This window comes from Pocillopora damicornis, chromosome 2 (genome assembly GCF_964200805.1).
Source record: "Pocillopora damicornis chromosome 2, jaPocDami1.2, whole genome shotgun sequence".
NCBI classification, from domain to species: Eukaryota; Metazoa; Cnidaria; class Anthozoa; order Scleractinia; family Pocilloporidae; genus Pocillopora; species Pocillopora damicornis.
The window spans coordinates 20979763-20993892 of NC_142671.1; the positions used below are offsets into that span (position 1 = coordinate 20979763).

Consider the following 14130-nt stretch of genomic DNA (forward strand, 5'->3'; position numbering starts at 1 on the left):
GAACAAACAAATAAACGAAGGAGAATTCGAACATATAAACAAACAAACTTGAGAATTTAAGCTTGTCAGGTATGGTTACCACGAAGAAAATTTAAGTTATGGAATGCGTACAGGAAGTCAGCTCTGCCTGGGCCTGATATGTTCCAAGCAATCTTGTCCAAAACTTTGATCAGGCCATCGAAACACTCGGTTGGATCGCTTCATCGGTCTTATCATCCTCTATTTGAAAACCAATGATGTAAGATGGAACCTGGCTTCACTACAGGTAAAACCAAGCCTATCTTTTACATACATATTTGTGCGTGTGCTGAGGTTAGAATCTACTGCTGACATGACCTACTCAAAGTTGGAAAATCCAATTTTCCATATCTGTATTGTTATCTATACCACGAAATACGCTAAAGTGAAAATGTTCTGGTAATGAGTCGGTGGAGACAACGTTAACTCTGTGACGAAAATAAATTGTCGTCTACGAAACAAAAGGAGACTGATTCCAATATCACAAAGTTTCGTCAACGGTCATTGATGCAAAGACGAAAGGTGAATTTCGGCAAATTGGTCTAATCACAAAAATTCCGACTTGGAATACTGTCTTAAAGACTCTTTAAGACAAACAAGGACGTGCTTGAGATCATGCGGTTGATAAATAACGAAATAGCTAGCTCTTTGATGTGGTTGTTGCTTTTCTCGGCAGTAAACTTAAAAACCTAATATTCATATTCACCAGGAGTTTCTTCTGTGATTTTCGAACAATCAGTATAATTGAGGAAGACGTTTTCGATAATGTTGTTTCGTGACCACATATAGCTTAATTTAATCTTCCGGTTGGCGCGCGCTTCCGATTGGAAGAGAGAAAATGCGGTAATTGGTTTCACCTAATGATACTGATTTATGGGTCCACTTCTGTCACTGTCGTACGTGATGTATCAGTAAAAACAAACAAGTCATCGAATGAAACATATTGGCTTTACTTGAGGATGGGAAAATAACAGTATAGTCGTGATGAAAGACTACAAGCGAACCAGAAACATGAATAACTGTTCATCCCGGAGACAGAGCAATTATGATAAAGATATGAATCAAGCGTTCACTCTTATATTCCACAACATCAAAAGGCTTCAAGATGGTCATTTGTGCAGTAGTGATGCCAACCTCCTTTTAACGGATGCTGGGAAACGGAAGATTGTAGTCACGGGAAAACCTGAAGAAAAGCCAGAGAGGCGTATGAGAAAACGAAGCAGATCAGAAACCTTCTTAGCTTTTGTCCAAGAGAAAATGACCAATAATAAATCTCTCGGATCACAAACCGAAGGGAACTCCTTGCAAAGACGAAAAGTTAGATTTGCTGTCGATGGTGAACATCACAGAAAGGTGCCCTTATCCAGAACAGTGTCTGAACCTCAGAAGCTTCATTTGAGCCCCAAAAGGACGGTAGATGGCTAAAGACGGATGACAGAATCACTAGTGTAAGCGACAAAATGTTGCGCAAGATTTGCCTTGAGCGGCGGACAATGAGTGAAACAGCTTTGTTGATTCTGGAGATTAACATGGGACGTTTGATACCTATTTTAATCAAGCTGTGAACGAACTTGTGTGATCGGACCGTAGTTTAGCTATTTCTATTTTGTGGAAATGTTTTGTTAGATTGACTGTAATTACTTGGTATAAGATAGCAAAATTGCTACCCACAAAGTAAACTGTAACTTATTCCTGGCTTTTTAAACTCACTCGATTACTATTCGTAGAATTAAAATTCTGCAAAAGGAACCCCTTAAACGTAAGCAGCAGATAGAAATTGTTATATAAATTTAGTTACGTAAGACTGCAATAATTATCCATCCTAATCAATCAGGAATTCAGAAACAGCTATTGTATATATTTAAGATCCATTAAGGTTGTGTTTGGAAGCTTTTAAATTCACAAATAATAATTAAAACAAAACGTAATGATGAAACTTATTCATGATTATTTAGATATTCAACTGACTAAGAAGGCGTTGATAAAGGAGGGTAACCCACAAATTTGATTCAACGCGACCCTCACCTTAGATTGTCAAGAAATTGACGCTAAACAGTACTTCACCACAATGGTTGGTTCAACTTTTCTCTCAGACTTACTTTTTTTTGTTGGTAAAATAACAATCGTAAAGATAATGGTAATAAAAGGAGTTTTGTCGATAAACTGAGTTAATCATAGAGGATAGAAATTAGTGTAAATACATCTTAAATATAGTTGTAGTTTGCACAAACATTAATGACCTCGAGCTCACTATTTATAGCTGAGGTTCGTCCTTAGTAATTATCGGATAAATCGTGCGCTGTCACTAAAATGATAAATCAGATGTTGCTAATGCCTTCTAATACTTTAGGCGACGACGTTATCTTAACGGGATAAAGAGAAAGGTAATGTGCAAAGCCTCTTGGCTCCTTTTTAATGACATTTCAGTCCTTACATTACTATCAGTTCTGCATCCTAATTAAATGCGTTATTTGCACATATTATAATTAGCAAATCAGGTATTTTCATCTGACACTGACGTTTAGTACATATCTGACCCCATAGTTAGGGCAGGCTTTAGGTGTACATGATTTACGGCACGTTGCATGTTTCGTGTTCGTTTAGACGCATATTCGAGAATGAAGAAGACAGCTTAGTTGAAAAATTAATTAATGTTACAAAAGATGCTTTCCTTTTTTTTTCTTAATAACTGACCCCAGAGATCATCGTTTATTCAAACTGCCATTTTAGATTATTACAGAGGGTACAAAAAAAAGTAGCAAGTGACGCAAACTAAATAGATTTAAGTTTGTATCTCCTTCCACGAAGGAAAACGATGCAACCATAGTCCAGTCTAAAGCAACATTTCTCGAGATGTTTGACTTTTCTTCCCTTCGCTTCGTAAACTTCGATTGGCAGGTAGAATGTCGACAATGATTAGTTAAGAAAATTTCACCGAACTCTGTAAAATAAAGCATAAGTAAAAGCCGTCAGCCAACTGAACTAACCAAAGATGAGTGAAATATGGTAATTTAGTGTTATCAACTGAGTTGAAAACGTAAATTGGCCACCGTAGAGAGTTAAAAGGCTGACGTTTCGAGGGTTAGCCCTTCATCAAAGCGATTGAATCGCTGAATCGCTCTGACGAAGGGCTAACGTACAAAACGTCAGCCTTTAAACTCTTTACGGTGGCCGATTTACGTTTTCAACTCAGCTGACAACACTAAATTATACTATTATACTCTCCCACCGACGCAGCACCGCAGTTTCTTTTGAAACTTAACCCCTTTATCTTTTATGAGTTAAATATGAATGAACTGAAAGTGTTTGACTTCCGTTAAACACTTCAACAAAGTGATTGGTACAAAAACACGGAAGATGAACGATTCACATTTTTTTCTGATTCATTCTTTCTAGCCCTTAAGCAAACTCACGATTCTTAAGAGAACGAACAGGATTTCAGAAGTGACGTAGCCAAATTGTACTCAGTGTAGAGTCGTTGGCGCAAACCCTTGGAATCTCCGAGAGTTTTTAGTGAGTCCCTTATTGATTTTTGACTTTGCATAGTTAGGCATTTCATAAAAAAAAGTATTAAAAGACTAATTATACCATTTTATCGAGCACCATGCTGAAGAAATGATTTGGGGAAAGAGTTTAAGAAACGATATTGTATTGATACTGTATACAGACAGAGTTATGCTGCGCTAGCTATTTTCGGGTTAAGCCATTCCTCTCCTTTCGGCACCTTTACGATGCTCCAGTGTAGAGTTGATGCGGTTAGAGACGATCGGTATGAAGCTAATCGGTGAATTACTGCTAAATCCATTCCTTTTGAATCTCCAGGAAAACAAATAACTCCCAGCTAGCGCGTGGAATGCTAAAATCCAATCTTGTGGCTAGTTGCTTACGTCACGACTGCTTAGCGTTTCCTGCTTTGATCAGATTTGTGTCAAGTACTCATTGTGCGGTGATAGAAGCTGATCTTTTTTCCGCAACAATTTAGATGCAGCGCACGTTCTAGCAATAAAATAAAACAAAAAAGCAATTTTTTTACTTCAAAAAAAAGATTATTTAATCTTGGGAGGAGAGTTCGCGCGTAATCGATACGAACGTGACTTTCTCGTGTGACGGAAGGCAACATCAAGGATATCTACTTTGGTCCCTAAGACGGAAATTCTATTGAAGATAAATCAAACCAAAGCTACGTTTTTTCACGAAAAGATGGGGTATAAGCAATTCAGTTAGAAGTGCAGAATAAAAAAGATGTATATTTTCAAATAACATTATTGACCTCACATGACACACAGCATGTTCATATATCACTTCGAAGCATAGGTCACTAACGAAACATTCAACAACAAGTGAGGAAACTCAGTTCAACATTATGGCTCTTGAGCAATATGACCTACCGGCTGGTTTCGTGAGAAATTTTGATACCAACGACATATTCATCGTGTCTGATAAGAAATAAATTGTCATGATATGGTCGGTTGAGAAAAATATTAATTTAACTGCAATTGATATTCGCTAGTACGCTTGAGGCAATTTAACTGAGTAATAACTAGCAATTGAAGTTGATTGAAAACATTTCAATTTAAGACTCCAGAAAAATTGCTCTTTCCATAAAGATGCTTCGAAAACTGTTGGAAAGAGGCACCACATAATTTTCAGACTTATTACACTCAGTTCTTGACGCTAATATTCGGCTTTTGGTGAGACACAATCAACTGTGAACTTTCGAAGATGACTTCAATCATTCGAATATGACAGTGGTTATTATTGAAAAAACGGGCATAAAAAGCTCGCAACGCTTAAAATCGCTGTCCGCCTTTGTTCATCGGTTACACCCACTGGAGGGCACGTTTACACCGAGTTCTTGGTTGTTCTTCAGCTCTTCTGCTCAGGCTAAATCGTGAAAATGGAAAAAGAGAGAAAATGGTCCTGATTCAAGAAAAGCAAAAAGAAAAGAGCGAAGGGGGTCTCGTGACACCTACGGGAAAGACACGAACAAGTTTTTCACAATTATCTATCACAACATATACCGCCTTCATGATGAAAAGATTCCGACAATCAGACGTGGCAGTGAACCGCGTCAATTACAATTGTGCGGAGTCTTAGAAAGGCCATCCATGAATAGTGGAGTTTACCTACTGAGCACAGATTTCCCAGAGGAAATTCTGATTTCACGCTGCAATCATCGTCTTCGAAATATTTCAGCAGTCCGACAGCATTGAAAAGAAGGGTGGAATTGTAGGTTTAAAAGGGAGAAGAATCAAAAGCCATTTAATTCAATTGTGACTGAGTGAACGCTAAGCGTCAGTTTCCGTGTGCTCATGCGTTGATGTCATATTTTGCTGTTTTTAGTTAATCTGAGGTTCCTTTATGATAAAGACGAGGCAGTGTGATCAATAATCAAGATTTTTCTCGTACAGCAGCAACAAAATTGAGATAATTCTGCGGAGTCATAACAGTTATCAGTGTCCTTTATATATATATACGTAAGGAATGAATCCTGTCATAATTGTATTGACCCATTCAAAATGTTTAATTAATAACTTCAGCGCAGTATTTGTTTTGGAGGAATTTTTTTGCCGTTGTTCAGCTGCCGCGCACAGTTGATATTCTTAGCTTTAGTTAAAGAAGTCTTTATCGCGGACAGTACCCCAAAACGATTCATTTGTAGATATGTTAAACTATTGAGAGGGAACTTAGCTAGCTCAGTGACTTAAATTTCCTGCATTTTTTTGCACTTCATCGTAGCTTGCACACTTTTTCGTTTGTTTCGTAGAATTAGGATCAAAAAATGCTTAATCATTTCTCAACCAGTTGTCACCATTTTCCGGCTCCCGACCCAGTCAACCATAGCAACATGACAGCCTCTTCAAAATACCCATATGCTCTCAGTATGTGTCCGTAACTTAATAAACGTACTCAGTGACCACATTTCCCCCCCTGAGCTGCAACAAGCAATATCAAGGTCTATCTTTATGCAAAGTTTTACAAATATTATTATGAATAGTTCAGAGTCACACAATTCAATTTTTTGGTGATTCAAGATGGCTCTGAACCTTATGTAAAACATTTTCCAAAATTTGGCTGAAAGCTAACTGACTAAAATGCTGATTGCAATTTTTTCCGTATAGTGAAGGAGGGTTGCCAGACTCGTTTCTGAGTTACTGGCAAGAGTGTCTCTAGAAGGCTCTCTTGTGTTGCGACGTTTAAGGAATTTGTCATAAAAATGCTCACAGTATATCGAGAGATAGTTGGACATTTTTCTGACCCCATTTTCGAGACAATAGAGGAAGAGGTTGAGTAGCATCGATCCCTTAAAAGAATTAATTTTTAAAAAGCTTTCTTCTCCCACTCTTATTTTCGTTCTTCATTCATGAAAGTGTTGCACGGGGATTTATCTTCATTTCTCTTTTTAGAAGAACACTTTTCTGATTCCTGGACGGGAGTGTTATTGTGTAAGTTATGAAAGGTAGGAATGTACGTACAGGACTGCTGATTTGTTATCAGAATTAACGTTTTTTCATCTTTTAATATCGACGCCATTTTGTTACACGGCGTTCCTAAATCAATGTCTGTCCTTTCAATCGAGGTTGTTTCATAGACAGATAGCTTCGTTCACTATACACTATCAAGGCTTGCCTTCATTCTATACTTTCAGAACGTCCATGTAAGTATTGCTTATCCCCGATGATAAATCATGACATCCATGTATTTTATCAATCTGATATGTCCTAGTACTTTTTAATATCTCTTGACATTTTTTGTCAGGAATTTTGTGCTGCGATATATTGCTACTTGGATAACTCGTGCAATATTGTAAAACAGTTTAAATTGACTTTCAGTTCTTGTTTTGATTTACGTACTGTGATCTGTAAGCCCCGTTAATTTGATAAGGTGTCTTAAGTTCAATATATGCTTTCAACAGGTATTTCTATCCTTGGTATAAATACACCATTTTTGCTTCATATGTCATATTGGTCAAGTGGGCTAAAATGGGCAGACAACAATCGCGGGCATGATAAATTTATCTGGGCGTGTGAAAAGATGGTCCACGTTTGTTACGTTTATAACTGGTTGGATAATAACAGATAGTCGGAGTTTTCTTTTTCGGAAATTCGCTAAGGATCCTTAGCCTCATATTCATGCTATAATTTTGTTTAAAACGACATGAGTAAATGTTCAGAAAAAATAATATCGTCTCGTCCTGGTTTTCTTTTTCTGCTCAAACATATATTAAACTTTCAGGATCAAAAGGGGTCTAAATAATGAGTTGAGAATAACATCTAGCACCAAAGTGTGCGCGTAATTTTTTTGTTGTCGATGATGTTAAGTTTGTAGCCAGCCGAAGATGGCGCCTGTCCATCATTGTTTTTATGGTCAACAAGAAGCTATTTCAAAAATGAAAAGTGTTTCGTCTCCGGAATGTTTATTGAAGGGGCATTTTGTCATGAACCTTCCACCGCTCTGTTCTGTTGTAAACATGTTTACCTGACATTCTTCTATCGTTGCAATAACTGGTATCTGGTTCTATGACCCAACGACCATATTTGGTTACGACCCAATGAATTTTGATAGGATAAACATTTACATTATTAAACGAAAAAAAGAAACATTTCATTATTCGACAAAGTAAAGTTTCAATCAAACCTAAGATCACTACGTCGCCAAAACTTTCTATTTGCGATATATGCATTCGCTTCCCCTTTTGTATTCATTTCACGTATGTTTTTGGGATCTTATAAGATCGTGTATTCACAAATTTGTTTTTCCAGCTCCACACCACTCTTTTTTACCACAGTCTTTTCAGTGCTGATTTGTCCGTGAAATAAAAATTCGGCAAGAGAAGAAGGGATTTCGTACATACGGATGTCCGCAACACATGATTGAGCATCCATTTCAAGCCACGTAACCACATTGCTAAAAAGGTATATCGCTCACCTCAGACGGTAAATCAAGCATTATATATTTTATTTATCTGGTGTCTGTTCGTACCTTTTTATCTCAATAGTATTTTGCGTTATGACGCACTTGCATCTGATACCATGCAGTTATTGCGATACCTCTTACACTGTCCTAAAAGTGCTGCAAAAATAGTCTTAGATTGACTTTCAGTCGATTATCGAAAAACAAAACCAGTTTTTCACTTTTGCTTTACAGTGATTTGTTACTGAAACTAAACTACTTGTTACTTTTTGTCCCTCGCACTTTTCCCACCTTTATTGTGGTTTACTTGTGTTACTTGTGATGCTCTTCGAGTAAGTCTTGTTGGCGAGGTCGCCGTTATTATTACCTCCGATTTGGTTTAAACAATGACGCGCCTTAAAAACACGATGTCAAAGGAACAGCTCATCGTTTCTTACAGAAATTAACATATTACTTTTCTTTACCCATCCATAACTCAGTTTTCTTTGAACCTTCAATGTTATCCTACTGCCCTGCGGCGATTTCCTAATGTCGGTCCACTGCTTTTTAATTATAAATTTCGTTTCCAGTTCGATCCTTATAAATTGAATTCTTCAAGAGGCCGGGGAAATTTTTCTTGACGAACATAACTCTGCTGGGGTTGCATTTAAACATTTTTTAACGTAAAACATCTCAGTAGACACAACAAAAACGATAGATGCTTGTCCAATTAGTACTGACAATAACTAGGTGCAACTCAAACCGCAGTGCTCAGTCGATAAATAGACCTCCCGCTGTTAGCAGTTTGCATTTAATTCTATTCATAAGCGTCATGCTTAAGTTTTTACAAACATCCTTCGATGTTGAAACGAGATAAAATGAAGGCCTAAATTCTTAATAACGAAAACTAATGCACTGAAAACCCCCACCCTAAGGGAGAAAAATAGTTTAAAAAAAAAAACGACAAGAATAAGCTACAGGCCGCTTTCAAAGGGTTATAACCAGACGATACAATTTTGTTCTTTGTTTCACGGTCTTCATTTTAAGTCGTTATTTTTTCTTTTATTGTCGAAAAGCCCATACACGACGTTTAAATAAGATTGTGACTTAGACGGACTGACTAGCTGGGTCGGGTTCGAGTCATTACAAGGATTCATTACTTGATGGCCGATATTTTGAACAAAAGGACGGTAAATGTAAGTAAAGATTAAAAAAAAAAAGATAAAAACCAGAGATTTTGGAATGGGTCAAACTTTCAGCGCACCTCGTCAATTCTTCTTCCAGTATCTTATTGTTCATGCTCCATGCATTTTCAAGATCTCATACCCCGCACCTCTGTAATTATAACATTCCAAAAGGACCATAAATTATAAAACTGACTAAAAACAAAATAGTCCTCAAAATGGGTTTAAATACGGTGACCGTGAAGAATCAGGGTGTAACAGGAAAATATTTCGCACTCCAAATAAAAAGATATTTACAGCGAACTTCTGAATTACTAGTACTCCAACAGAGTGAAATTTGGGTAGCGAGGATACTGAACAATGCGGTTCAGCGTCATCGGTCACGGGAATCGCCAAAGGGAGCATATATACAAATAGCGTCTTTAAAACCAACAAATAAGCTTCGCTTACGTAAGGTCACGAGAGCCAAGACTTGTTGTTACTGGGGGTTCTATACTTTCTTCACTTTAAAGAGAAAGAATGAAAAAGTCAAAAAGTGCAGGCGAGCTTAAAGTGAGGGACAGCTCGAGATACGCGAGGGACATGGAACGTTCATTCGCTGTTATTTACCATAATCTAAAACGTATACAAGACGATAGACAACCGCAGATAAAACCATGTAGAAGGCACAGCGTACCTGCAATGCCCAGTCTGGCCTCAGTGCAAAAACTAGACGAGACAACATCCGAACAAAGGCGTAGGGAGTCTAAGGAAACGGCACCTTCTCCGAATCTGAAGAAAAGACGAGTTAGTTTCTCTACTTTAAGCCAAACCATTCCGATAAGCTGTAGCTCAAGACCTGCAGAACAAGTGCCTGATTTACCAGAAACGGATAGTCGTGATAAAGCTTCAACACGTAAAGCGTCATCTTAGGAAGAGGAGCGTCCTTCAGTTGCAACTTATCGATATGACAAAGGAAGACGGCTTAGCACACTCTGAAGTCTTCGTAATTTTGTTTACAATCAATTGTACACAATGGAAACGAATTACACAAGGCACTGCCAGTTTGCTCTTACATTAAGCCGCGATAACAATAACATGTAATGCAAAATGATGAACGAAAGCTTCCTCCGCTGGGAAACGAAAAGTATGGAGATTACAATAGGAACATCTAACGAATGTTCATGTGTATATTTAATTCCGAAGAAACACCAGACGAGGATAAAATAATCTAGAACTAATTATCTAACGAATCAATAGCTGATGAAGCGTGGCTACTAAAGGAACGTTAAATGAAAGGTGCTTTTTGCAAAGTAGTCTTGTTTTGACTTCGACGACTGTAATACCTACAGGTCAGCCTGCGGCAAAAACCCAGATTGTCTCGGTCACTGAGTAACACTTGGCAAGGGAAAAAAGACCATGCCGAAGCTCTGAAGTGTTCGTCAGTGAATGTAAGGTGTATAAACCATGTCCATTTTTTTTTTGTCAAGGATATGTAAATTCTTTGATACCGGAAGGTAGTCATTAACATAACTCTACCTTAACGAAAGACTTGAATATAGACAAGTTGCGACTAAGTTAATTTTCTCATTCGTCAAATAGATTAATTGCTCTAATTTCAAACGAATTTAAATTCCCGAATTGAATGAAACAAAGGAGGCAATCTGATGAATTCCATAAAATTATAGCTATGTTAAGTGTACCCTCATTTATGGTGGTAGGTAGTGAAATAAGATTTGCCCTGAAGAGATCAGTATCTTGTTAAAAATATAAAAGTTATTAACTTTCTAGCTAGCAGACTCAACCAAAGAGCAAATCAAGAATTCACATCAAGCTGTATTAGATGGTCTCCACGGTGTGATGGCCTCTATGGTTAATTCTTAAAACTTTGGCTATTTTACGGCCAACGGTTAAATTCTTTTCGTTGCGGTTACTAGAAACATTTTTACGGTTAACTTTTCTTACGACGAACGGTTATAATTTGTCAATGTTTACGCTTAACGGCTAAATTGTCTGGCCGTCTTACGGCTAACGGTTAATCCCATGGAGATCCTTGTAATAGTTGTTTGAAATGTCCTGTTTGTTAAAATGATTTTTCAATCCATCCACTTTGTCACTAAATTCAATAAATGAGTGTTACTATAGAGAATACCGATATACTTGATATTTTTTAGCCGGTAATGAGGGTTTCAATGCCATTGGGAACATTAGGAGATGGGAGACGCCCACACGCAGTCCATGAATGTCTTCCCGGATATCATATTAATTTCTCCGAAAAAAGAAATGCAAAAATTAAGAGGCAACCAAAACTCGACACCATAACTTGTTTTTTGCGAATCAGTGATTCTACAACTACACCCCTCGTCACATGTCAGTGATGTTGATGAGAAAAGAGGATCGTCGAGAAACAAACTCTGATGAGACATTGAGAAGGTTGTTTCAACAAAATTTGACAAGGGTTTTACTACCTCGAATATTTCTTTCGTTGGCGTCATCAGCGTCAACTGCAAAAATCATACTTTGACTTCGATTGCTTCAGGTTTATTAATCGGAAGAGCTTACCCAGAAAATTTGAAGAAAGGCCTTTATTAACTAAAAATATTTAAACACCATTGAAATCTTTGTTCATACTTTGGCATGCGGGGTTGATTAAAGTGTTAACGTCTATAGGTAACTTATGGTAAACGAAACTACAAGAGAAATTTCAAGATTCGAAATACCCCTCGTCATGAAAAATAATCTTTGGGATCGGTATTCATGTAAATAAATGAAAATCTACCTTAACCCAAAGGCGTAAATATTCAGTATTATCATCAGTGTGTGTAACTTAGAGGAAATATTCACAAATTAGAATTTTCAAGGCTCGGAAGAGTTCTCGTGAGGGAAACATAAGTTGTCGTGTTCTGTGTGTTAATACAGAAGAAAAATGGAAAGCTTAAACATTTAGTTGATACAAAGAGTCACGTGTCAGACCGGGACAATTCCTTTTAGCAGTGATAAAAAATTCGATGAAGGCATTTTCCATGAAAAAGGAGAGAAATTGTGCAACTCAAAGATTCTGCAGGCTTGAGCAGCCAAGCTGATTGAAGCTGATTCAATAAGTCATAACGAGAGATTATAATTTCTTGGTTATGAGTCGCGTCCGGAGGGCACCAGTTAATTCTATATCTAACTAATACGTCAGGTCAACAATTTCGTGAAGTTTGATTTAACTATGAGCAAAGCTGACACTGGCGGCAGCTCGAAATACCAAAGGAAAATTGAGAGATCGTTTACGATCATCTACCACAAACGAAAGCGGCTTCAAGGCCCTAATCCTACCAAGACAGGACTGAAATACAGCCAACCCGAAACTTTTTGTTCGACTTGAAGAAATCGACAGAAGCATAGAAAAGAAAGGTCCTGGTGGTAACAATGCGGATTTTACAATGGCACAAGGTTGTGAGTCTGAAAGCAGAAGAGTGAGCTTTTCGATCGGATTCTAAGAAATCACTGAACTCGCTGTGGAAAAAACTAATGCACCTTGTGAACCAAAACAACGCCACGTATCCGGTTAGGCGTGTTCGAAATATGTCTCTATGGTCCATTTGTCCCATCTTTTTGCTACTAGAACCCGTATGGACTTTTAGCTTAAAAGTCACACAACGCTACACAATGAAGAAGAGCTTGGAATCTTGGAAGCCATACTTTTTCAGCTCTGGATTTGGTCAACTCCACCGTTTCACAGACAACTCTCATCTGCTATACACCTTCAGAAGAATCTCATTTAATGTGCATACGACAAAGAACATGAACAGTCCTACGTTCGGCACGTCCGATAATAAGCATCCATAATTTCATCATATATTTGATTAGGTTACTCTCTTTTTATCACCTTACTAAGCCCTATGGACATTCCACCGGATAGCCTTAGAAAATAAAGTTAAAACTGATCTTTAGAATCTCGGGCAATAACGTTTTCATCGACACACCTTTTAACTTTTGACACAAAACAATGAGTAAGGGGTACATATGAACACGAACTTTTTTACGTAATAGCCTTATCTTGCCCAAGACAAGCCTATGAAGTTGATTTATACATCGCATTTATGTCAACTTCATCATTTAAACTCATAAAGTACACAATTTTGACTTTAAACCTTTGTTACCTTACGTGTTGGGGAATAAGCGATACTCAGGAAACGTTTCCTTAGGAGGACATTTGAAAACGGCTTGGGTCTGCTAAAAATGCAGAATTTTATCTTATCATTTTATTTATCATAACCTTGACATTTTCCCTAAATGTGATTGGTGAATAAGCAGCTTTATTTTTCTCTAATCAATTTGTACAGTTGTACTTGGACAGTGAAATTGGACACCTGTAATCGGATAGTTAAAGCAACCAATCATTCTCAGTCCTTCCAGCCAAATCCACTAATCATAGAATTGCTTACAATAGCCATAGCGACAACCACTTATTCTGAAAAAAAACTGTGGAATTTCCAGAATTGAGGAATTTTTTACTCAGGCAATGTCTCTACCGGATATATTAATCCTCATTGTATTAGTTGTTTTTCGGAAATTATATCGGTTATGATTAATTGGTAACAAGACCTTGTGTCGTCCGTTTCTGTCTGTAATCATACTCGTGATTGACAAATCGAACTTCAGCTTTGCGATCGTCCGATTTTATGTATGATTACAGACTACACTCGGTCCTATTACCATTACTAATAAAGTGAATTTTCCTATTTCAGCAAAGAAAAAAATCACTATCGTCAACAGTGTGACGCTGAGCTCCAACGACATCAAATAAAGGGGAAATTAATTCTTAAAAAAATGTTCCACCACAACAAGCCATAACCAGCAACTGCCACTGTATTAGAAGCTGAGAAGATGAAAACAGTTTTCTTCATCGCTTTCCTAACGAAAATCGTGCTTGCCTTTTACTATACAAGATTTACTTTGTTTTCGCTTTCATTCGCTGTGTTTGGCCCAGAAAAGTGGAGCCACCCTCTCAACCAATCACAAGCAAAGGTTAAACCAAATGCGACTTGGACAATCGCTTTTTCCGTGT

The 14130-nt window shown here is 37.5% G+C and overlaps 1 long non-coding RNA gene across 2 annotated transcripts; it reads right to left on the bottom strand.

Moving 5' to 3' along the window:
* Positions 1-899: 899 nt before the first annotated feature.
* On the bottom strand, positions 900-7546 carry LOC149050292 (uncharacterized). Of its 2 annotated transcripts, XR_016183807.1 has the most exons (3): positions 4407-7539; positions 3906-4014; positions 900-2959 (listed from the first exon to the last, which is right to left on the bottom strand). It is a non-coding gene; the product is annotated as an uncharacterized LOC149050292 (long non-coding RNA). The 2 variants fall into 2 exon arrangements; XR_016183806.1 differs by having other exon boundaries at positions 3906-7546.
* Between the last annotated feature and the right edge of the window lie 6584 nt (positions 7547-14130).